Raw genomic sequence first — 26,009 nt, forward strand, 5'->3', positions numbered from 1 at the left:
ACGTTGCAGTCGACTCTGCTGGAGGAAATAAAAGAAGGTCAAGAATCAGATCTTCACCTAACTAAGGTCAAAGCAGAAGTCACGGAAGAAAAAATGAAGAATTTTAATGTTTCTAACTCAGGAATATTAAAATTTAAAGGAAGGATTTGCGTATCTGCAAGAGAGGATATTAAGAAAAATATTATGAATGAAGCTCATAACACTCCATACACGGTACACCCAAGCTCAACAAAGATGTAGTTTGAAGGAACACTTTTGGTGGCCTGGCACAAAGAAAGACGTAGCCCAATATGTAGCTCGATGTTTTATGTGTCAAAGGATTAATACAAAACATCAACGACCTGGAGGAGAACTGTAGCCCTTGGAAATACCAGAATGGAAATGGGAGCAGATTGCAATGGACTTCATTATAGGACTTCCACGACCAAGAAAAGGATATGATTCAATATGGGTCATTATCGATAGATTGACAAAATCTGCTCATTTCCTTCTGGTATAGGTGACGTACACAGGAGCCCAAAAACAACCCTTGATGACGTGGAAGGATTAACCTACACGTGGCAGGCACATGGCAGCTTTCACTACACCAAATACCATTTTTCATAACATATGAATATAATACTAATAAAAAAGTATTATGAAAAAGTATTATATGTGTCAAAGTAATAGAAAAAAGGGCGGTAATTTTTTTTGGGAGCCCGCCACTTATATTTTTTTTCAAGCTAATTATTTTTTCACACAAAGATCCATCCCTACTACACCCTTCCATTATCTACTTGACGAAACCCTTTATTCCTTCACAATCCCAATCCCAATCCTTGCACTTCCCCACCAGTAGTAGCTAATGTTCCTCCACTGCCGTTGATATTGTCACCGCCTTAGACGGCACCGAAGACTCTCGTCACCCCTAGCCCGAATGGACAGCCTTCATCGACCGATTGACCACCAAGGGTTACTTCAGTGAAACCCTTGCCGAAGATGAGGCTGACAGTCTTTACAAGAATATGAACCTTTTGAAAGACCCCTGTCTCAGCTTCGCTCGTGACCGTTACGATGTTTTCAAGTAAATTATCTCTTTCTTTCTTTGTTTGTTTGGTTGTCGAGAAAATGCGAGACAAAAACTCAACTTTACTCATACTTAGTCTCAATTTTCCATATATTTGGTCAATGTTTGTATATACATACAACTGTGTGTGAAACTGAGTCAGCCAACTGTGAAATCTATTTTCTTCATCTCGTGAGGTTGTTTGTCTGAGCTGAACACCAACACAAGCACACTTTCATGGGCTCTTACTAGTTATCTTGGGAGCATTTTCATGGTTCAACATTATAAATATATAAAGGATTAACTTTTTTTTTCTGGGCTAATGTTACATATGTAGATCATTGTCGACGAAAGATATTGAGGTGATTGTTGGAAGTGGATGTCCTAATCTGCTAAGGAAAGCTGTTAATTCAGCTAAAAGATTGAGAGCCTATGTCAGACTCGAGGAAGGGGATGTATGTGATTTTCCTCTTTGTAATATTTTAGCATTTAAATTTTGAGAAAAGAAGCCATGGCTATATCTCTATGCATCCTGCTCTCTCTGTCCACCTCTCATCTTCTCTGCCCAACTCCATTTGTTTGCCCTACTATTTTCTATCCATTTAATAGTCTCTAGTTCAATAAACACTTCTCTATTCAAGCCTTTTTAGTAATTATCTTAGTCTTTACCTCTCTCTCTTTCTCTATCTCTCTCTCTATATATACATACACGTACTCACTCACACACACATAAACACATGTATATTAGGAATCGTTGGCATGGAAAAAGAGGATTGAGGTGAGATCTTTCCAACCAATATTTTTGTGTTTTTTTTATTAATATTATCTTTGAAAAATAAGTAACAACATTTGTGCTTGAAATGAATATCAAGAGATTCTAGTATTGTTTTTAATTTAAAAATCATATTCTAAAATGGTAGCCACTAACTAATTGGGTTTGGATCAAAGACAAGATTTTAGCTTGGGTTATGGCTGAGGTTATCAACTATGGTGGGAAGAGATTTCAAGTTTTCACAATGTCTAGGACGAAGGTGGAGGTTACTGGTAATTCCTTTTTCCCAATACGATGTGTTTTTTTTTTGTATTTTAGTCTTTTTGTTTCTAATTGTTTTGGGGTAGTAAAAAGTTGATGTCAACCAATATTAATTGAAAGCATCAAATTTGAGCATAATTAATTGATAGTAAAAATGGCCTATATTGAATTGTTCAAGAGAGATGAGAATTGCTTCTATGGCCACTACTTCAACTTTTTCAATATCACCGATTTTTGGTATGTCTTCCTTTATTTCCACTGTATTATTTTTTCTTTTGGCTAGTTGAAATTATTCTTGAGATATATATTTAATTGATTGGCTTTGGACTAGATAACAGGAGATTCAGTAGTCGCAATATAAAAATTCCTCGGATTGCTTTTAAAGATGTTATTTTTAGCGTATGGTTATGAAGTCCATCATGAACTTTGTTTATCTAATTCAACCATGTATGGTTATTTTTTAATTTTCATTCTTTTCTTGTCCTTCTGGGTCTGTCTTGTTTTTATTATAGAGTTTGATTTCAATTTTATGAAACTAAGCTTCTATGAATGTAGTTTGATTTCAATTTCAATTTTCATTCTTTTCATGTCTTTTTGGGGCCTGTCTTGTTTTTATTATAGAGTTTGATTTCAATTTTATGAAACTAAGCTTTTATGAATGTAGTTAATTTACCACTATTTTATTTTTTTTGCTAGATCCATTTATGATTGATTTTTGTAATTCTGAGACTTTTTTGGCTCGGTAGTCAGTATTTTATTTCTCATGCACTGAAGGTGTTTGAAAAAATTGCCTAAATAATGAAAATTAAAAACCAATTTATATATGCTATTCTATATATATGTCTATATTTAGTTATGTAAAGGTGAGTAGTCGACTATCTTAACATTTATAAAAATTGAGAATCCGTGAGGCTATAGTACTAATGTTGCTATGCAGTCCATTTGTAATAATAATAAATAAGTTGAAGGAAGAAAATTATTACATATTTTAGATAAAAAAAAAAAAAGGAAATAGGGTAGAAGAAGATGTTGACTGATGCATCTCTCTATAGAACCAAAGCTTGAAATAACAAAATAAGAGTTCATTCCTTTAGACCTCTATCACGTCATTGAGTATCACATATACACATTTGAGTTCACTCCTAGGTTCAGTAGCTATTGTTTCATAGTCTCAACTCTCAAACTTATATCTTTCCTCTATTCTTGGCTCTGTATATACACACACATATATATATATATGTACTTATTATATTTTTTTGTTTAAATGATAATTTGACTAATATATTTTACCATTTAAACTAAAGTTTGTTGCCTGGTAATTTTAGTATTTCATTTATAAATTCGCTACAAATTACTCTTGTAATTGGTTTACTGATATTTAATTTTATATTGATTAGTTGTCATTGTATTGATTGATATTCAGGCTGTTGTTCTAGATTTTTCAAAGGTGAATATTATACAACTTATGCATAATGAATTCATGAACTAATAACAGGTGTGTCTAGAGTATATATAAGTTTTCCCATTATGATTTTGATAGAATTTGGACTTGAAATGTTTTTAATTATAGGTCTCATTTGGATTGTGTTTTCTCTTAATATGGACATTTATTTGACTTGTGAACTTGGGTCTAGGGAAATGCAGATAAGTAATATTGTCATCATTAAATAATACTTAAGTCTATTCTTTGATTAGTTTTCGATTAGTTGACTCTCTTATACCCAATATTAAGAATAATGCACTTCAGGCGTACTGCTAAAAGAACTCTTATTATATATATTTTTATTTGTACCATATTTGTGGTTGTGGTATGTATGCATTATCTCTTATTAGGTCCATTATTATTGGCTTCTACACTATTGGAGAGCAAAGTTATTGAGCTTGGCTTTGTATTCTCTTTTCTTATTTGTAGATTTAGTATGAATTAAGGAGTTGTAATGGTTTCGTATTTGTTTGTTTTTTAAAAATTAGAGACCAATCACAGTTGGTTGCAAGACATTTATAAGACTGATTCTCAATACTTGTTATGTGTAATAATTGTGTGACCAGAAAATCAGAAATGATTGTCCTTTTAGCTTTTGGTAATAATATATACTTGTTGTACATATCTTGTATTTGGCATTTTACTAGGTTAAAATTGATGTCACTAATACTTGTCCTATTTTTCTAGTTAGTGAACTTCTTATTTTAAAGGTATTTAGCACATCCATCCTGAAATGTAACAATTGTAGAATAACTATCTATTTTGTTGAGCAGGTTCCGAAGGCCCAAGTTGTTGGTGTTAAAAGTTTGTGCTTTTACCCAAATTTCCAAATGGTTTAAAGGTTCTTTCTTTGATTCTGTATCTTAATATATTGTTCTATATTATGACATAATATAATTGGTTTGTCTTTAACAGTCTCCAATAGGAGATGAAGTTTCAATAAGAATGGTTTAGTGCCCCTGATCCGGTTTCTCATGGAAAAATTCCCTGGTCTTGTAAGTCAACATACCTCTATAATTTTTTAGGCTAATGAGTTCTTATGAATATTGTTGACTATTTTTAATAATAGACATTTTTTTAATTGTTTCATTTTTCTTTTGTCCAAGTAATCTATAGTGATTACTTTCTTTTTTAATAGTTCAAGGTATTTATTGGTTTTGTTTATGGTAGTTTACAATCACCATGCTTGAATTTTATGTGTTTATATGCATTATTTTTTACTAATGATATATAGAGATGTCGTTTTTCCTGTTTTGTTAGACATATCTTGTCAAATATATGTTAGTTATTGGAATTTTAATGAAGCAATAATACAAATCAAGAAACTTTTCTTGGTTACAGAATGCTTGAGTAGAAAGTATTCAAGATAAATTTGTATTTTAAACATGCTTTAGTAAAACTCTTTGAAGAGGAAGATATATATTCATATGATATTTACTCTGCTTTTTTTTCTCAATTTGCATAGACTAATCCATGTTAGCAATAAGGTCTCAAGTTTGGAAAAATGACTCAACAAGTGTGAGCACCTTTTCTTGGATTTATTTTTTAGAAACAATGGAGCAAACAAAGCATTCTAATGTCCAACTGCATAATTTCTTCTCTTTATAAACACTGCCTCTGTTTTTCCTATAGCATCTAAATTAAGTTGAGAATATTAGATTAAGTATAATTAAGTTGAAGGATATTACACTTTCATTCAAATTTTAAAGTAAGTTTTATTTTCATTATTGCCAATTTTCCCTAAAAGTGCCCATTCGTACAATTCTTTATCTACTCTTCTGCCCACACCTATCTTTCTTTCTTGTTGCTTCTTTCCATTATGTGTCCTCTCCACTTTCTTCTTCTCACCACTTTCATAAAAATATATTAAATAATATATTGATATCTATGAACTAACTCTTTTTTGTCTTCTATGCCCCAGAGATCTCTTTCTTTTTAGCCATGTCTTTTTTTTCTTTTCTTAAGTTTTATTTCCAAATTTATTTTTTTGTCCCAAATTAGGGGTTAGGGCAGCATTGTCTTTAATTATTTATTGTTCATATATTATATGCATTTATAACTTGTAAGAATCATATAGTAGCATACAGTCAAAAAATAAATAAATACCATTCCTTGACCATAATATTTTGAATCAATCATCTCACTTTGAATTTAGGGTTCTAGAGAAAATGTGTTTATGAGAAGGGGTGCGAAGAGTGTTTCTTTTTTTTTTTTTACTTTACAGAAATGTCAATGAGTAACATTATATTTTAAATACTAATTCGTTATTTCAATCAACTTAAGAGTGTAGCTCAAATGGACCTAAGAGGGTAGCTCAAATGGTTGGGCATGTGGTTTGCTCCCACAAGGTTTGAGATTTGAGTCCCTCCTAGGTACCTGCATAGCAATTGTTACAGGATCCTAGCTTTTTTTTTTTTTTTAAAAAAAAAGTAATATTAATCATGGGTTATTACAAAAAGGATTCGGGCAGTTGTTGTAGAGTCCAAGAACTTTACTTAGCTAGTTATTTAGTAGTATTATAGTATGTTTAGTATTATCTATGTAACTGTGGATTTTTGGTTCAGGCCGGGAATTATTTGGACACTCATAGTAGTACTTATAGATTTTCTAAGTTTAATCTATAGTTTAAGAATATTAAGTATAACCTAAGGTTTGATTAATGTGACTGATATTAAGGATTTTATTTATTATATTATAAGGTTTAGACATCAACCAATAGGATTTTAAGCACATGTTATGAATGGTGATTAAGGATTAAGTATTTTTTAGGATTAAATTTAATAAGGAGTAAAGTTTGAATGTTATAGGGTCAGTCAGCAGCTTTGAAAACGTTGAGGGCTTAGTCAAGGCTGTTTACTCCATTCAAACTTAGCTAAAAATGTGTAATTTCATGTTTAAATATTCAGCGTGTGCCGATATATCGCAGCTATAGGGGGCGATATGTCGCAGCACGTAGATACGGAAAACACAAAACGATGCACGGTCGCCTCAGGCATACTGGCCCAGGCGATATATCGCCTACAGGGGGTGATATATCGCCTCCTCCAGCATAAATTCAAACTCTTTTGAATTCATTTCCCTTCAGCCATTCAAACTCCTTCAACAGTCCAGCATCTTTTGAACGAGTCTTCAGCCTCTGCTGAATGATTATTCAAATGATTTTCACCTAAAAAGCCATTATTTTTATTCAAGTAAAATCAAGATACTTTCATTCCCAAACTCTATAAATAGGACCTAGTACCCAGCCATTTCTTCACCTTTTACTCTAAGTTCAGAAGCTGCTAGTGTTAAGTGAGTGTGAGAGTTTAAACACCTGGTTTGGGAAAATCATAAGCTTAAACATCATAAGCTTATCAAACACTTTGGGAAGTGAGGTTCGTTAGTATTTCGGTTGTGGTTAGATTGATCTTGCAAGTCTTTGAGGTAACCAAAACTCTAGTTCATTTCTGTATTATGTTATTTTCTTTCTCATAGTCTTTTACTCAATCTCTAACCTTAATCTCTATTTTGGTTAGGGAATCTAAGTTCTTGAGCACATAAGTTTCGGTAAGCATGTCTCTCAAATGGTTTAGTCTTCTCATTTCCTTTTCATCTCTTTCCTTCTTTCAACTCACTCTTGTTCATTATGGTTTTAGGAGTGTTCCAAAAGTCCCAACTCAGTCCATTATATCCCGGTAACTTTGGTAAGGAAAATAGGCTAGAATCTATATGTTTATGTTTATGTTATCTTATGTGTTATGTTATGATATGTTATGAATATGTTATAAATGTGTTTGTTTGTAGGCTTGGGCTTATGCCCTATTTGACTAACAAGACCCCAAAAAGATTGTGGGCATATGCCTATTTAGCTGGTAGGACCCCACTAATCTCATGGGCATAAGCTTGTTTAGTCTATGGGACCCCAAGTAATAATGGCCATTATAATAAGTGTATTATGTGTTATGATATGTCTTTACGTTATTATGAAATTGATTTGTATGACTATGTGTTAGATTTTTTCCTTGCTGGGCATTAGGCTCATTCCTTTCTGTTTATGTGCAGGAAATAAGCTTTAGAGGCGGAAAGATTCGTGACGCTTAGAGGATGTGTATCGATGGTGAATGGAGTCAAGGGGCCGAGCGTTATTTGATTCGAGGATGTAGTCTCATTTTAATTTTTATGGTTTTATATGTATTTTCTGCATTTTCTTATGTAATTCTTTTCATTTAAATCATGTTTTGTTTTTAAAGACAATGGGATCCCAAATCCTTCTTAGTATTCTGTTTATTTGTAAGTAACTCTTATTTTTACAAGTTACTCAATAAAATTATGGTATTTTCATAAAAATGTAAGTTTTATGTATAGTTTCGTTAATGGTCCAAATAGTCTAGATTAGTGGGTCATTACAGTTGTCATGCTATAAATAGGTTTTAATCTATCTCAGAAGTCAACTAGGTTTTGGAAGTTGAAATGTCCATTATATCAATATGATAAGGCATGTCCTTATAATGGAAAATTATGTTGAATGCTGAAAGTTAAGTATAAGAAAGTGTTTGTAGAAGTCTTGGCTGTTTATAGTACGGATACTACTGAGTTAAACTACCCCTTTTACACATTCTTTCAACTTTTTTTTTCACCCCTGTTTTACAATTCACACAGTATGATCCTATTTATAGTTTTTGTATATATTTAATTCAATCTTGAAACGGATGCCCTTGTGATGTGCCACAGTTACAGTTTCTTCAATTTTTCTATTTCTTAAGGTCCCTTTTTCACTTTTGTTTTTAGCTAAACTCATGGTTGATTCCCTTTTGATGTGCTGCAGATGCAATTTCACCAATTTTGCTAGAAATATCCACTGCCTGAAGTGCAAAGCTGAGGGACCAAAGAAGTCTGGTGGAAGTGATATTGAAATGAAGAAAGGTGATTGGAATTATCCAAAGTGGGTTTCCTTTTTTTATTGTGTCCTTCTAATCTAAGGGGAATAAAAAGCCTAATATTAATCATAAAAAAGTATGCAAGGAAAAGTACATTTGGCTGTTACTGAATAAGTTTTGCTTTTCATTTTTCAATTTCTTCATTCCCATAAACCACTGTAAATTCTATTTGCAAAAGGGCAAGTTTCAAGAGAGAGGTTGATATTAATCTTTGAAATTGTGAAAGAAAGTACACTTGGAGATGAGAAGTTCAAGCTGGATTCCTTTCCCCTAATTACATTTTTATTTGAAAACTACACTGTTTTTCAAATAATGGTCAGTTTATTTAGTTCCAATATCTAAACAACAGTCTGTTAAACTGCATTTCTTATTGAATATTTCATTTTTTTTAAGGACTATGTTGCCACATGATGGTATCGTGCTCCAGAACTCTATGGGTCAATTTTTCTTAAAAGTAATCTGGGATTGATCTTTGTGATTTTATTTTCAATTTCTATTGATTGGCCGATGACATATACATAAAGTATTGCATTTTTTTTGTTGATTTTCTGATGATCTTTCGAAGTTCTTCTTTCATGTTGTTTCTTCAATTTCTTCTATTATTGATTCCACAGTATACTCCAATACTTTTTTTTTTCAAGTATTGTTCCCTTGCAATATATGTATATATGAGTTGGCATGTTGTATTATTTACTCAATCTCGGATTCCAGTGTATTTTCAACTGATCCATGAGATATATTTTATATTGCAGCATTGTACAGACTTTGACTCCTGTTTCTTTGGAAAATAAGTTACAGAGAAGTCCAAGTAGACGAAAAAAAAGTAGGTGGGAGCCTCTACCAGAGGAGATACTTGTTGAAAAACCAGCATCCGTCAATCATAGTACTTTAAAATATTTTGGATGGGCACATGCCAATGAAAGGGACAAAAAGGTATTGTTATTGTAATTGTGAGTCTATACATGCTTCCTGTTTTCTTTTGTTTTATTGTTTTTCACAGGGCATTTCTTAAGCATAAAATATCAGTGTTGATTATGTCGTTTGGATTTATGGTCTCTATCTTCTTTCGAGTTACTTGCACTAGAAACAGGATCACGTGAGAACCTTTGTTGCCTTTTGAGTTTTATATGGATTGACTGTGATTGTTTAGTTGTCAGTTATAACTAAGCTATTGATTTAGTTCATGGAAATAAAAATTTATTATTGGGTTAGAGAGCTTCTTTCGTGGGTGTTTTTGGGTGCATTTGATTTTTTACACACCTTTTAGGCTCTGTGAAAAAATTAAAAAAAACAAATTTGATTTGTTGATTTGTGTCTTTTAATTTTAGTCTTTACTGGTCTATTTGGCATGAGACTGTCTAGAGACCAAAAATCTCTTTTGGGAGTGCTTGGATGAGTTTTTGAAAGTATTTTATTTGTTTGGATGGTTTTTCTAAGTAAGCAGGTTCTACATCTCTAAGAATGTCGTTTTCTCTTGTGCACTTTACATAACAACTACACAACTTTAAGATTGTACTTACTAGTCATTACATTGAAACAAATTGAAGAGAAAATTTCCAAGTATCTTTTCCTATGTAGGCAAGAATTTTCCTTGTGTACTATCTTATTCTGTTTCTGTTAAAAATTCCATTCGATGTGATTTTTGCTTGTCATTGATGACCCATCTCTTCAAGTTTAATTGTGTTGTAATTATGATATATATAAATTGAATTGATTGTAATTATGATATTATTTGGGATATTGTTTCATGCACCTCCTTTTGTACAAATGATATTTATTTATTTATTTTACATAAAGTAACCACATATCTTCACAAGTTACATTCTCGATGAACTCTTCTATGCAATTTCAATGCCAATCTCAGCTGCAATCCCTTTATGCTGAAGGAATTGAGGGATGCCACATGGGGTTTGCTGCATACAACTTACTATGTGTTATCCTACACTCTAATAACAATAGAGATCTTATATCATCTATGTCGAGGTCAGTTATGTTGGAGGAAATTTTGTTCGCTATGTACCATCCTTTTACTGTGTTGAAACACTTGTATTGACCTTCAATCTTTGTTGTGAAATTGAGTTCAGATTATCAAGTGAAGCTAAAAGAGATAATGCAGTAAGGCACGCTCTTGCAGTTCAGGCAGCTGTCACTTCTGGAAACTATGTTATGTTCTTCAGGCTCTTCAAAACAGCACCAAATTTGAACACTTGCCTAATGGGTGAGTTTTGATTAAGTCACTCTCCATTTTAATAAAAATAATTATTAAAGAATGATCTTATTCATATAACAATATGTAAAATTTCTGCAAATCTATATGTTGAAAAGATGCAGTTTAAGGCAGTGTGATGCATATCTCGATCTTATTGGCCTACGTTACTTGTTTCTTATATCGCTCAGGTTCTGGGCTTCACTAATGTTGCTTCTGACAATGATGAAAAAGATTCAGATGGATTAGAGGAATGTATTGAGTGGTTGAAGGCACATGGCGCATGTCTTATTGCAAATAACAATGGAGAGATGCAGCTTGATGCCAAGGTATGTTTAACCACATGCTTTTATTCAGTAGGTGCACCATGTTTGTTATATATGATTTTTTTATTAATAGCTAAACAATCATCTTATGAATTTGATTTGCTAAATGGTCGAATTTATTAACTTTTACACTTGTATATATCTTAAGATACACTAGCTGTAGTATAAAAACTAATTATATCAGTATTTATTCTGGTTAAATAGTACCAGCCAGCGGCCAGTTTATTATAATGTTTAGGATTTAGGATTTTGTATACTGTCTTTAGCAAATTGGTCTAAACTTCTAGATAGGCACAGCTAAATACGTGGATATTTGATGTATTGTTGTTAACATTTCATTCTTATGATCTGATAGTTATTTCTGCATTTATAAATGGGAATATAATTTGATCATGATTATTACCTGTATCTTAGTTGGACACTTTGATTATGATTTTGATCATGAAATCTATACATTTCCCTCATAACCACACTTTATATATTGTGATACTTTTCAGCTTAGTAGTTATTATGAATAAGATGATTTCTTTCCGTTTCCATATAACTGCCATATTCTTTGTCTCTCACTATGAATGATATGATATTTCCTGACCTCATTAGTTTTTCTTTTATGTTTTATTTACCAGATTCAACAAGTGAAGTGCAAAAAAAAATCTAATTTGGAAGGCTTTGGTGTGCTGACATTTGGAAGATCATGAATTCCTACTTTTACTTTTGAATATGCAACTGTTTAAGACTATTTTGTTGACTGTTGTGAGAATGTTTTGTTTATTTTAATAGTGTTGAATATCATAAGACTTTTAGATTGTTTTTTTAGATAATCTTGAATGTATTTTGACACAGTTATTTGGTTATATGTATTATGAACCATATAATTGGTACTCAAAAATATATTTGTACAATGTTAAGGGTATCTTAAGTATATCAAATGAAGTGGGTTTGAATTAAAGAAATAAAAAATAATTATAATGTACATGTTTATATAATAATAATTCAATCTTATCAAAATATTAGAATAATATAAAAAAAATGTGTTATTGTATGTTTTATAATAACACTGGTTTATAAGCATAAAATTATGTTATGCAAACTATTTTCTATAATGCAGAAAGTGTGTTATTATAAAGTGTATCATAACACTACTTTATAAGTACAAAAAAGTGTTATATAATCTATTTATAAATAGCATAATGAAATACTTATCTAACTATTAAAATAACACAACAAAAGTGTTATAGTAGGTTATACCATAACACATGTCTATAACTATGGAAAAGTGTTATGCAAAGTGCTCTAACCTACTATAACACCGCTTCCCTTAACACATCAAAAAGTGTTATGGTATATATTTGATAATACTTTTTCGGTCTTATTGAAAGTATTTTTTCTTGTAGTGTTTAAGTGGATGCATCCTAATTGGCCCTCGACCAGAAAGTTGTTGATTTGTCAAGCGTCATACTTATATGCAACCAGCCTGATCGCATTAATTGTAATTTCTTTTATTACCTAGATACGCAAGTCTTAATGGTAATTGTTGACGGTCGGAACTCGTCAACTAAGTTGTGTTAGAAAAAAAAAAGTAAAGACAGTCACTAAACAAGCTGTAAAAATTTAAGTAATAACTCAAGAACAATGACAGAACAACAATGGAGAAATCAATTTTTCATTCACTCTCAAGCACTTGCTACAGTAAAGTTTCCAACCCCCTCCCATGTGGGAGAGGGGTCCTTTTTATAGTAGGCTCTGATGGTCTGGGATACATGGTGGTCCAGGAGACCAAGTGGTACATAAGTACTCTGTCATGAGAGTGGTATCAAGCGTAGTGGTGTCGGCTCTGGTACACCGTCAAGGTCCATGGGTGCACCTCAGCTTTTTTACCCGGATCTGACTCCACTACTTGTCTCATACGGGTGTCAGGCATGTCCCATGATCCTTGCAGGCATGTACATACCCCTTTAGAGGTACCTTGTTCGTACTCTTTTTGTCTCTTTTGGGCCACCTTGAACACTGGCACCATGCACGCATGGCCCTTGGGTCGTGTCCCTTTGGGGCAAGGCCACTGGGCGTGCTTACTCCTTGGGTGAGGCCCTTTGGGGCGAGGCCACTAGGCACACGTGGCCCTTGGGTCGTGGCATTTTGGGGCAATGCCACTGGGCATGCTTAGTCCATGGGTGAGGCCCTTTGGGGCGAGGCCACTAGGCACACGTGGCCCTTGGGTCGTGGCCCTTTGGGGCAAGGCCACTAGGCATGCTTAGTCCTTGGGCGAGGCCACTAGGCACGCGTGGCCCTTGGGACGAGGCCCTTTGGGGTGAGGCCACTGGGCGTGCTTAATCCTTAGGCGAGGCCACCCTATGCTTGCATGTTACTTGGGTGTGGCCCTTGAGGGCGAGCTCACCTCGCGCGCGGATCAGGGGCGTCGCGAGGTGCGCGCGCACGGAGCAGGGGTGTCGCAAGGTGCGCGCGCGAAGCAGGGGCGTCGCGAGGGGCGCACGCGCGGAGCAGGGGCGTCGCGAAGGACGCGCACGCGGAGCGAGGGCGTCACGCAGGTCCTTGGTGGCACGTGAGGGGATTTTGGCACTTGTTTTGGGTCTCCCACAAGTATCAGATTTTTAGCATTCACACTTCCCCCCCAGTCTAGGAGAGTACCTTTAGGTGCTCTTGTAGACTATTCTCCTTGATTCTTATAAATAGGCCCTCATGCAAGGCTCATTATGTACACCTCACTTCCTTAGCTTAGTGGTATCTAGACCCATATTCCCTTCAAGAGGTAAGGGGTTCAATCCCCCATCACCTCACTTTTTCCATAGTTTTTTTTTTTTTTTTTTAAGTATGGGCTAATTTCTTGGGGTATCTATCTGGAGACTAACACATCCTTTTGGTCTATTTTTGCAGACGCGTAAATTCGACCATTTGGTGCTTTTGGCCCTCGACCTCCTTTCGACCTCTACAACGCTCCATCTTATCTGCTTGAGGTATATTTTCTTTTTCTCTTCCGTTCATTGGGTCTGAATTAGCATTACTCGGGATGGGGTACCTTAGCCTGAACTTGTAGTGAGTTTGACCATATGCATGTCCCTCTTTTTATACCCTGTAGTGGGCCATTTAGGACGTTTGCATCTAGAGATATTAAGCCTATTCCTTTGTGTTTTGTAGCCATCCCCTCATTTATACGTGAACCCCTTTTCGCTTTCGGGACGAGGTCTCATGGCCAGTGACGGCCCGTCCGACATACCTCCGGGGGCTGAGTTTATTGACCTGTCCTCAGACTCAGAGTCCCCTGAGGGCAATCCTCACCAGGATTATGACTCCTTAAGGCAGGCCCGCATCCGCCACCTTGAGTACATGGCTAAACTCAGGCGTAAAATTTGGGTAGTGGAGAGCGAAATTGACTCAGTGTCGAGAGGAGACGGAGGACCTTCCCCCCCATACCTTAGTGACCATGTAGCGAGCCTTAGGATGACCCTTTTTGAATTGCAGTGGGAGTTAGAGTTTATGGAGGGACACCTTCCGCCTGAGCCTTCCAGCCCATCCTTGCCTGATGACTGTCAGGGGGCTGCTTCTGCTTCTCCTCAGCCCCTAGTCTCAGTTTTTCCTAGCTTAGCACTTTCACAGTCGCTCCCTCGATGGAAGACTCTTGCTAGGAAGAAAAAATGGATGGTCAAGTGTTCTGTCTCTTCCTCACATTTTTCTTTTGATTTTGCAGATATGCCGAGAGCAAGGCGACATGTATCTACCCAAGAGTAGGACGATGCCCCTTTACTAGCGTTCGAGCTGGTGTCGCGCGTTTCCGACAACAAACTGATAGACATCGTGAATCATTATTGCGTCCCTCTAGATTATGCTCTATACGCCCCTTTGGAGGCATGCCGGGCTGACTGCCCTAGGCTCGGCTTCGTGAGCACATTTTGAAAGCGGGTGGTACCGTTTCATTGCACCCGTTCTTTGTTGCAGTCCTCAACTACTTCGTCCTTGCCCCGCTTCAGCTGGCACCCAATGGCTGGCTGACTTTGAGCTTCCTTTTCATTGCATATATGAAACTGTTGAAGCGCGCCCCTACGGCAACCGAGGTACATTTCCTCTACGACCTCATGCCCCTTCACAATTCAAAAGGCTTTTACTACTTACAAAAAGCCAACAACGAGGCCTCTTTGATAGAGGGTTCGGTGTCTAACCCGGGGGGCTTGGAAGCGGGACTTTTTCTTCGTGGAAGGTCCACTCTCTGTCCGTGAGGATTTCCGGGCCACTCCCAGTAAGTACTCTGAGCACCACTTCCTCTCCTTTTTTTTTTGTTTTTGCAACTTATGGTTTCGTGCCTTACGCTCACATTGATTATGGCATGTATTGTGCAGAGCAATTCGCCGAACCCATCATCGCCGGGTTGGAAGCGAAAGATATGAGAAAGTTCCTCAACGCTGATTCTGCCACGAAAGAGGCAGTGCGCCTTTTCACCGTAAAAAATCTGAACCGCAACAAGCTATCTCCCGTCTCTGACCCCAAGTTGCTGTGGACCATCTCTAGGTCCACGAAGATGAAGGAGACCTTGGCTGAGCCTTGCTCGGATGACGATGAGGACGAGGAGGGGCCGGAGGAAGCCCCCCTTGACCGCGGGGTATCCCACCAGCTGCCTTCATCTCCTGGGGGGTGCCCTCCATGTGCTTCCTATGATCCGGACATAGCCCCTCACTCACAAGACCAACAGGACATTCCGGGGTGTTGTATTCGCCCTGACCCTGAGGGCCACGACGCCTTCACTCAGGCTCCTCTCGACCCTGTACCATCGGGGACTTATTACGCCAACCTTGCGGAGCCTCCCTCTAATCTTCCAGAGCCTCTGTTTTCCACTTTCACCGCGCCCCCTCCCGCTTCGGCAAGCGGGTCATCTGTCCTCATTCAACCAGGTTCCCCTAGTACGGATGGGGAGCCTTGGGTGACTCGGATGGCAACATCTTACGGACAGCGATACACTCAACTTGCCTCGAGCCTCCCTATATCCAACTGGAATGGTCTTGGGAACGTTGCCCAAACAGACCTTGGGGAAACCCTACGGTGCGCCACGGCCTGGGTGAGTTCCTACACCTTGCGTCGGCATTATTATGTATAGATGTACATGCGTTTTTCTTTTTGTTACTTATTGTTGATGCCGTTAACTTTCTTGTGCAGGCCTATACCGTGGCTCTACGGTTTGCTGACTCGTCCAGCAACCTCTCTGTGTCTACTGCTAAGAGGGACTGCCTTACAGCCCGGGTCCAGGAGCTCGAGAAAGAGCTTAATGAAACTAAGGCTAAGTTGTCAAAGGTCCAGACCAAATTTTCCAACTTTTCACTAAAGAGGAAGGAAGTAAAGGCCAAGACCAAGGGGCTACAGGACAAGGTTACCAGCTTGGAGCGTGCACTCCAGGAGGCCAAGGCCATCGCGTCCGCTTCGCAACAGAGAGTTACCCAGTTGGAGGCCGAAGTCGAGGCCCTCAGGGTCGAACTTCAGTCGTCGCAGGAGATAAATTCTTCCTTGGAGGCAGAGAAGGCTACCACCGAGCGCAGGTCCATAGACCGTGCCCTTTACAACGTGTGGAGGCAGGATCCTAATTTCGATTTCTCTTCTTTTGGTGAGCACGTCGTCACTCGAGCGGCCATGTGGAGTGCCCACGTTAGGAGGCCCTGAAGTAGTTACTTCATAATATTTTCCGGCTAGCCCTCCACGGGTGTATGCTCTCTTCCTTTTTTTTGTACTTCGGGCCTTTGTAATATGACTGTCATTACTATTTTTCTAGCGTAACTCTTGTACTGTCTTCAAAACTTTCTTTTTCAATGTATAAATACATGTACTGCTGTTTATTTCTTGTTCTACTGCATTTGAGGCCCTTTTAAGCCTGTATGATGGGGTTTGGTTGGTTCCCCTCTTTTATTTACCAGGCTGGAGGTCCTTTGGAGCCCATGTGAAAGGGTTCACTGGGACCTCTTTTGGTGCCTCTTGATTACTTTTATAAGGATATTTTGACCCCTTGGGTCCTAGCTATCCTTTTATATATTCTTGCTCGCGCTTATTGTTTGTTGCGAGAAGCGTCCTTCTCGTCGTTATTCATAGTACTATTTTTGCAAGGGTCTCTTTTGGGACCCTTTTTGGCTAGACGGCTTGGCGGCCGCTCTAGACTTATTATTGTCGTTACCATATATTAGATAGACTTATTATTGACTAGACGGCTTGGTGGTCGCTCTAGACTTATTATTGTCGTTACCATATATTTTTTCTTTAAGTCCTTATGGCCTCCTTGTTGTTCACATGGGTAGCTAATCCTTGTGATCCCAGGAGATGCCTTGTAAGGACTCCGCTTAAGGCCCTAATATAGGGGGTCCCTCTGGGATCTCCGCTAAAGGGTCCTTTTTTAAGGTCATGGTCCCTTTTGGGTCCTCCTGATGGAGGGTTGTTTTTAGGATCCTCCTGGTAGAGGGTCCCTTTTAGGATTCTCCTTCTTAGAAGGGAAAGGGGTCCTTTTTAGGAGCCCTTTTTGGGTTCCCCTTGCGAGCTGCTCCTGGTAGAGGATTCCTTTTATGAGTCTCCTCCTTAGGAGGGCAAGGGGTCCTTTTTAGGATCCTCCGTCAGAGGGTCCTTTTTAGGAGCCCTTTTTAGGTTCCCCTTGCGGGATACATGTTTCTGCCTCCTGTCCTGCCCCCCAAGTGCTTGGTGAAATTTATTTCGGCAGGCACTTTGGCTGATGCCCGCGTAGCGAATAAAAGTACATATGAAGTTGCAAACAGTTTCATTCATAACACGCGGTTTACAGCCAACTTTGTAAATAAAAAGGGGGTTACATCTAACTAGGAGGTTACCTAGGTAGCCTCTTTGATTCTTACTTACTTAAACTAAAACAATGAAGAACAAACTAAACATAGGTTCTTTTGGCACTAAGAGCCGAAGCCTTGCTGGTAGCACTTCTCGAGAGGCTCCGTAACCCGTGGGTCCAATCTTGTGCGGATCTAACTCGTGTGGGTCGCTCCTTCATACACCGCCATTGTCATTGGTATAGATGGTTTGGTGGCTGCGCGGAGGGACATGTTATAGCACTCCCTCGCTTCCTTCTGCTCCCCTTTCACGCATGCTACTTCGCCAGGGGTTGGGAATTTCATAGCCAGGTGATACACAGAAGTTATCGCCTTCAATTCTCTCAATGAGGGTCTCCCTAATACCGCATTGAAGGCTTAGGTGCACTCCACCACGAAAAAGTTAGCCATTACGGTGGTTTGCTTGGGTTGCTCCCCCATGGTGAGGGCTAATTCGATTGTCCCTAGGGGTTGCATCGAATCTCCTGTAAACCCATACAAAGTCATAGTGCAAGGCTTTAGGTGACGAAGGCTCAATCCCATCTTTTCCAGCGCTGGTCGATACAAAATGTCCACAGAGCTCCCGTTATCCACCATGACCCGATGTACCCTCATGTTAGCAAGCTGGGCGGTTAGCACCAGGGGGTCATTATGAGGGAAATGCACCCCCTGTGCATCTTCTTTAGCAAAAGTTATTGAGTCATTCTCGCCTTTGAAGATCTTCGGGGGGCGCTGCTCCAAACTTAAAACGCAAGGTGGTGGACTTCGTCTGGCCTCCTTGGCGTACTTGTCTCGCCCCTTCTTTGAATCGCCTCCGACTCCTGGTCCTCCAAAGATGGTCCTGACCTCTCCCTACACTTCTGGGGCCACCCCTCGTGCCCGCGGAGGGGACTTTCCTTCTTCTGGCCTTTGGTTCTCCTTGCGCACATATCTGCCCAAATGTCCCCGGCGGATGAGCTCCTCGATTTCCACCTTCAAATGGTTGCACTCCGCGGTGGTGTGGCCGATATCCTTGTGATATTGGCAATAATTGCCCGGGTCTCTTTTAGACCGATCCTTTTTTATTGGTGGGGGCCTTTTAAAAGGGACCCGGTTTTCGTTCGTAACGAAAACATCCTCTCTCGCATGGGTGAGGTCTGTGTAAAAGGTGTAGGGGCTCTGTATGCGCTCGCCAGAGCGTTGGTGCTTCCGGGGTCGATCGTCCCTCGTTCCCTCATATACACCCTTCTTCTTGGCACTGCTTTGGTTTTCCTGGGTAGAAGGTTTCGGGGGCGATGGGCCTTTTCCAGCTTTAAGGTTTTCGTGACCATCCTCCACTCGAATGTACTTTTGTGGGCGCTCGTAGAAATCATCCAAGTCCGTGACCTCTCTCTTGAGCATGTTATTTCATAACTTTCTCCCTGGGCATACTCCAGCAGTGATGGCCATTTTCAGCTCTCGACGAGTCAGGCTCCCTACCTTAGCCGCCTCCATATTGAACCGGTGGATGTAGCTCTTCAAACTCTCATTTTCTCCTTGTTTCACATTGGCGAGGCTGGTGCCTGGCATTGTGTAATCTCGCACGGCGTGGTGCTGCTGGAGGAATTCATCAGAAAGTTGCTGCCAAGATCAGATGGACCCCGGTCTAAGCCTCCTGAACCATTTGTAGGCAGGTCCTCTTAAGGTGACAGCGAAGCAATGACATCGCGCCCCGCAGCCAATTCCCCTCAGCTTCATCAGGTCATTAAATGTATCTAGATGATATTTTGGATCCGTGTTTCCTTCATAGGGGGTCATGTGGGGCTCTTTAAAGTTGGCAGGGAGCCTGATGGCCTAGATCTCCCAAACGAAGGGTGACTCATGGTCGAATTCTTCCTCAAAGACCTGGCCTCCTGATGCGGTGACGATCTTGCTTCGCAGGCTCCTCATCTCCGTGTCTAGGTCCTGCCTCCTCTTGATTAGAGTGTCCCTCAAAGCGGACAGGCTAAGATCCGCCTTTCCCTTGCCCTCCTGAGGCGCCATAGGGGGTATGGTCCCTTTACCCGCCCTCTTTTTATTAAGCTCCTCCCGTAAATCTGAAGGTGCTCTTATAGAGGTGACCTCGTCCTCATTGCGAGGGGCAGCGTTGGTCCTTGGCCATGGTTTCTAGGCCTGCTTAGGTGGTTCAGGGTGCCCGCGTTGCTTCGCTCGAGGGGTGTTACTGGTAGAGTGTTGGGTTCTCCCATCATCTACTGGTACGGTGGTCTCCACCCCATCCTGGCCTTTCTCCTTCCTCTTAGGCAAGGTCACGCTCGATTTACCCTGTAACAGGCCATTCAGGACCCCTTGCATGTTCTCCAAGGTTCTTTCCAACATTTGTTTCTTACGGTGGAGCTCACGTATTTCCTCTTCATAAAACCGAGATCTCAAACTCGAGCTCACGGAATGGACCCGGGGATCCTTATCATGCCTACGGGTAGAGGGGCCCGGGTCTTGCCGGCCGGAGTTCGGTACCTGTGGTGGTTTTGGGAGAGGGGACTCATTAGCATTTCCCGGTGGTGCTCTTGGAGGACTTTCTCCAGGTGGAGTGGCCGGTGACGTGGCCACTCTATCACCTCCGTAAACCTCTGGGTCCTTCGGGGGCTCCACGTCTCTGGGTGGAGGAGTGTCCTTCATGGAGGCCTTCAGCTGGACTCCGTTCAGGTGAACCTCTACCTCTCGTGGCTCCCTGAGTCGCTTTGAACGTCTTGACATTTCTTCTTGCCGGAAACAATGGTGGAACAGTAGCTTGAAACTAACGTTCCCACAGACGGCGCCAAACTGTTGACGGTCGGAACTCGTCAACTAAGTTGTGTTGGACAAAACAATCAAGTAAAGACAGTCACTAAACAAGCTGTAAAAATTTAAGTAATAACTCAAGAACAACGACAGAACAACAATGGAGAAATCAATTTTTCATTCACTCTCAAGCACTTGCTACAGTAAATTTTCCAACCCCCTCCCATGTGGGAGAAGGGTCCTTTTTATAGTAGGCTCTAATGGCCTGGGATACATGGTGGTCCACGAGACCAAGTGGTACATAAGTACTCTGTCATGAGAGTGGTATCAGGCGTAGTGGTGTCGGCTCTGGTACACCGTCAGAGTCCATGGGTGCACCTCAACTTTTGAACCCGGACCTGACTCCACTACTTATCTCGTACGAGTGTCAAGCTTGTCCCATGATCCTTGCAGGCATGTACGTACCCCTTTAGAGGTACCTTGTTCGTACTCTTTTTGTCTCTTGTGGGCCACCTTGAACACTGGCACCATGCACGCGTGGCCCTTGGGTCGTGGCCATTTGGGGCAAGGCCACTGGGCGTGCTTAGTCCTTGGGTGAGGCCCTTTGGGGCGAGGCCACTAGGCACACGTGGCCCTTGGGTCGAGGCCCTTTGGGGCGAGGCCACTGGGCATGCTTAGTCCTTGGGTGAGGCCCTTTGGGGCGAGGCCACTAGGCACACGTGGCCCTTGGGTCGTGGCCCTTTGGGGCAAGGCCACTGGGCGTGCTTAGTCCTTGGGCGAGGCCCTTCGGGGCGAGGCGACTAGGCACGCGTGGCCCTTGGGACAAGGCCCTATGGGGTGAGGCCACTGAGCGTGCTTAATCCTTGGGTGAGGCCACCGTATGCTTGCATGTTACTTGGGTGTGGCCCTTGAGGGCGAGGTCACCCCGCGCGCGGATCAGGGGCGTTGCGTTGTGCGCGCGCGCGGAGCATGGGTGTCGTGCGGTGCGCGCGCACGAAGCAGGGGCGTCGCGCGGGTCCTTGGTGGCACATGAGAGGCTTTTGGCACTTGTTTTAGGTCTCCCACAAGTATCAGATGAATGCTAAAAATCTGATACTTGTGGGAGACCCAAAACAAGTGCCAAAAGCCCCTCTCGTGCCACCAAGGACCCGCACGACGCCCCTGCTCCGCACGCGCGCCCCTCGTGACGCCCCTGCTCCGCGTGCGCGCACCTCGCGACGCCCCTGCTCTGCGCGCGCGCCCCTCGCGATGCCCCTGCTCCGCGCACGCACACCTCGCGACGCCCCTGATCCGCGCACGGGGTGACCTCGCCCTCAAGGGCCACACCCAAGTAACATGCAAGCATAGGGTGGCCTCACCCAAGGATTAAGCACGCTCAGTGGCCTCACCCCATAGGGCCTTGTCCCAAGGGCCACGCGTGCCTAGTCGCCTCGCCCCGAAGGGCCTCGCCCAAGGACTAAGTACGCCCAGTGGCCTTGCCCCAAAGGGCCACGTGTGCCTAGTGGCCTCGCCCCAAAGGGCCTCACCCAAGGACTAAGCACGCCTAGTGGCCTCGCCCCATAGGGCCTCGACCCAAGGGCCACGTGTGCCTAGTGGCCTCGCCCCAAAGGGCCTCACCCAAGGACTAAGCACGCCCAGTGGCCTTGCCCCAAAGGGCCACGACCCAAGGGCCATGTGTGCCTAGTGGCCTCGCCCCAAAGAGCCTCACCCAAGGACTAAGCATGCCCAGTGGCCTTGCCCCAAATGGCCACGACCCAAGGGCCACGCGTGCATGGTGCCAGTGTTCAAGGTGGCCCACAAGAGACAAAAAGAGTACGAACAAGGTACCTCTAAAGGGGTACGTACATGCCTACAAGGATCATGGGACAGGCCTGACATCCATACGAGACAAGTAGTGGAGTCAAGTCCGAGTACAAAAGTTGAGGTGCACCCATGGACCCTGACGGTGTACCAGAGCTGACACCACTACGCCTGATACCACTCTCATGACAGAGTACTTATGTACCACTTGGTCTCCTGGACCACCATGTATCCCAGGCCATCAGAGCCTACTATAAAAAGGACCCCTCTCCCACATGGGAGGGGATTGGAAAATTTACTGTAGCAAGTGCTTGAGAGTGAATGAAAAATTGATTTCTCCATTGTTGTTCTGTCATTGTTCTTGAGTTATTACTTAAATTTTTACAGCTTGTTTAGTGACTGTCTTTACTTGATTGTTTTTTCCAACACAACTTAGTTGACGAGTTCCGACCGTCAACAATAATTAAGGCCCATCGGCCCATGTAATCTTCTTGAGCCTATAAATAAGAATGAAAGGGCTCAAGGAAGGGGACTTTCGGAACTTTTGGTCTTTGTACTCTGAGAGAAAAGTAGAGTGTGATTATTCACTGAAGTTGTAATCTTCCCAAGGCTGGGGAAACTCATGAACCCTAGCTCATTGATCACAGTACTGGAATTCTACATCAATAAGAACATTAAGTGGACGTACGTCATTACCATCCAATTGGGGCTGAACCACTATAAATCGTTTATGTTATTTATTTTTCCATTGGATTTTTCTTCTTGATTTCATCTTATTTCATATCGTTTATCTAACTCTGTGTCATTGACTAATTTGAGGGTCAACATTTTGGTGCTTTCATTGAGAGCCGAACTCAAGACTTCAAGAAAATAAAATGGCTAAACATCCAGGAAGACGGGGCAAACTTCTGGCGCTGCATCCACTCAGCCTCCTCCACCAAATGTGGCTGAAGATGAACCACAATTGGATTTTGAAGAGGAGGAAATAGATTCTGAAACCCTGAGGACAACACTGGGTGTGTTGCAAGAGGAGTTGGCCAATCTGAGGGCCAATCAAGAGAATGCGGCTGAGACATTGGCATTGTAGCAGAGGAAAATCGAGCATCAACGTAAAGAATTGAATGAGCGACAGGCGGACATGGACCACCGGCAGCGAGATGCCACTATCGCCCTAGAAGCAACCATTCAGTTGACCCAGGGACAAGCTGCGCTGACTTCTCAACCATATTAGCCACCAAGTGCACCACAACAATAGGCCCCAAACACAAGTCCTTCACTTCAGCCAGCAAGCCCTCACAGATCGGAGAAACCACATGCTACTCAACAGGATATCCCATATCAGGATCCTGAGCAGCAGCCACCTTCTTGTGCTGGTTGAGATAATCCCCAGCGTCAAAGGAAGAATAGGGCCGGGCAGCCTCCCCAAAGCCCTAGACACCCAATGGCTGAGAAACCAAATCCACTGAGCAGGGGGCAACGTCCTTCTGCTGACAGAAGACACGCCGAGTCAAGCTTTGCGGCGAGGGGACCCCCACGGCATAATAATGCCTGGGGACCCACCAACCAACGTAGGCCTCCACCTAACGCTCGCGAGATGCCAACTAGAGGAGGGAACAGTGCGACCAGCCAGTCGCGCCATAGTCAGTCGCATTTTAGGGATGGTCATGATTATAATGAAGTTGATTCCGGCAGAGGGAATGTTGGTCGAGGTCAAGAAGAAAGAGGTGGGGGAAGGAACCCCCCACCAAGAGAAAATAGGCCTACGAGCCAGAATGTTGGGGGTAGCTTAAGCAACCTAACGTCTTTGATCGGTTGGGCGCTAGCAAGCAAAGATGCAGAGATGATGACCAAAGGGTCGTGCTCAATGATAGGCGTGAGAGGCATGATGAGTATGCTCCTCCAGCACCAGTCGCCCCAGTGATCCCAGACGCTGTGCAGGCCCAGCTGGTAAGGAGCCAGACATCCTACATCGAGTATGATTGGAAAAGGGGCACTCCTTTCATACAGAGAATAGCAATGGCAGAAACCCCCAGCAAATTCAAGATGCCAGTACTGCCCAATTTTGATGGATATGGGGACCCAGTATCTCACATGAACAAGTTCAAGATACAGATGGGCATCCAGAAGGTGTCGGATGATGCTCGCAGTAGGATCTTTTTGGCCACCCTATCTGACATCGCTCAGGAGTGGTTTTTTAAATTCCCTCCTGCTAGCATAGTATCATGGGAAATGTTAGTGAAGGAATTTTATGGGCAATTCTATGCTGGTCGTGTTCACCCGACTGAAGCCAACCAGCTGGTCAAGATACGCCAGAAGGAAGGATAGTCCTTAAAGGAGTATGTCCAGCGTTTTATGCGAGCCGCAGCTAGAGCTAAAACAGTTGGTGATGAAGGGAAAATGATGGCCCTTATTGCTGGGGTGAGGCGCCATTCTCCCCTCTGGAAAAGTTTAAGGAAGAATGGGGTAAAAAGTACCCAAGAATTCCTTGATCGAGTGAACCGATACATAAAGCTCGAAGATGCCATTGCCAATGAAGGGAAATCACCCGCGAAAGACAAAGGACCAAAGGAAGATCCCACTAAAGTCACCAACGGGTCGGATAAACCCAATGGCAACAAGAATGATAAAAATGGTGGGAAAGAGGGAAAATAATGAGCCTTCGACGTCCAAGAATAAGTGCCCTAAGGGCAACAGGTACGGGCCTTGTCGAAAGCAGAGCGGAGGTGTACCAGGAAACCAACTCCAATGTCCCTTACAAGTGACCAACACCTATAAGAAAGGATATCTCCAAGAGAGATATGACAAAGTTTTGTCGTTTCCATGACGACTATGTTCATGACACTAATGAGTGCAACTAGCTGAAAGATGAGATTGAGTTCCTTATCAGAAAAGGATACCTGAGGAGATACGTACGAGTCATGGGAGGTTCTCAGTGAGAGGCTCAAGAAGGCAACGGGCAGGCGCCTATACGCCAACGCTCGCCACCTTTACAGCCAGCTCCTGTGGCTGGTACATTGTTAACCATCTGTGGTGGCCCACACCTTGCAAGAGATAGTGGGAAGGCAAGGGAGAAATATGCTTGGACCTTACACAATGACCAGGACATCGAGATGCTAAATGTAGAGGAGCGAACTCCCAAAAAAGCTCGAATAGAGGAAGAACCAATAACTTTCTCTGAGCTTGACGCTAAGCATGTCTGAATTCCTCATTCAAACCCTCTGGTCGTGGATGCCCAGATAGCCAACATGATGGTCAAAAAGGTGTTAGTTGACACAGGGAACTCAGTAATTATCTTGTACAAGTCTTCATTGGAGAGAATGAAGTTATCAGTGAAGGACCTAGAGCCATGCAACCAAACAATTTATAGGTTTTATGGCGAAAGGCTCGCGCCAATGGGGTCAATTAGGCTTCCAATTATAGCAGGGACCGCACCTGGGAATAGGACATTACTCACTAGTTTTATAGTAGTTGATTGACCTTCCGCATACAATGCTGTAATTGGAAGACCTATTCTGGTCGACCTGCGAGCTGTAACCTCAGTTTGGCACTTTGCCATGAAATTCCCAACTGACGCAGGAGTAGGATGCATGTTAGGAAACCAAAGAAAAGCGAGGGAATGCTATAATTCCTCGATTACTAAGGCAAAGAG

General features: G+C 41.8%; 1 long non-coding RNA gene across 1 annotated transcript; it reads left to right on the forward strand.

Annotated features, from left to right (window-relative positions):
- The first annotated feature begins 1,866 nt into the window (after window positions 1-1,866).
- LOC133804801 (uncharacterized) lies at window positions 1,867-8,931 on the forward strand. The gene is made up of 3 exons (XR_009878636.1): window positions 1,867-2,089; window positions 8,366-8,482; window positions 8,871-8,931. It is a non-coding gene; the product is annotated as an uncharacterized LOC133804801 (long non-coding RNA).
- The last annotated feature ends 17,078 nt before the right edge of the window (window positions 8,932-26,009 follow it).

The sequence above is a fragment of the Humulus lupulus genome, chromosome X (genome assembly GCF_963169125.1).
Source record: "Humulus lupulus chromosome X, drHumLupu1.1, whole genome shotgun sequence".
Lineage (NCBI taxonomy): Eukaryota > Viridiplantae > Streptophyta > Magnoliopsida > Rosales > Cannabaceae > Humulus > Humulus lupulus.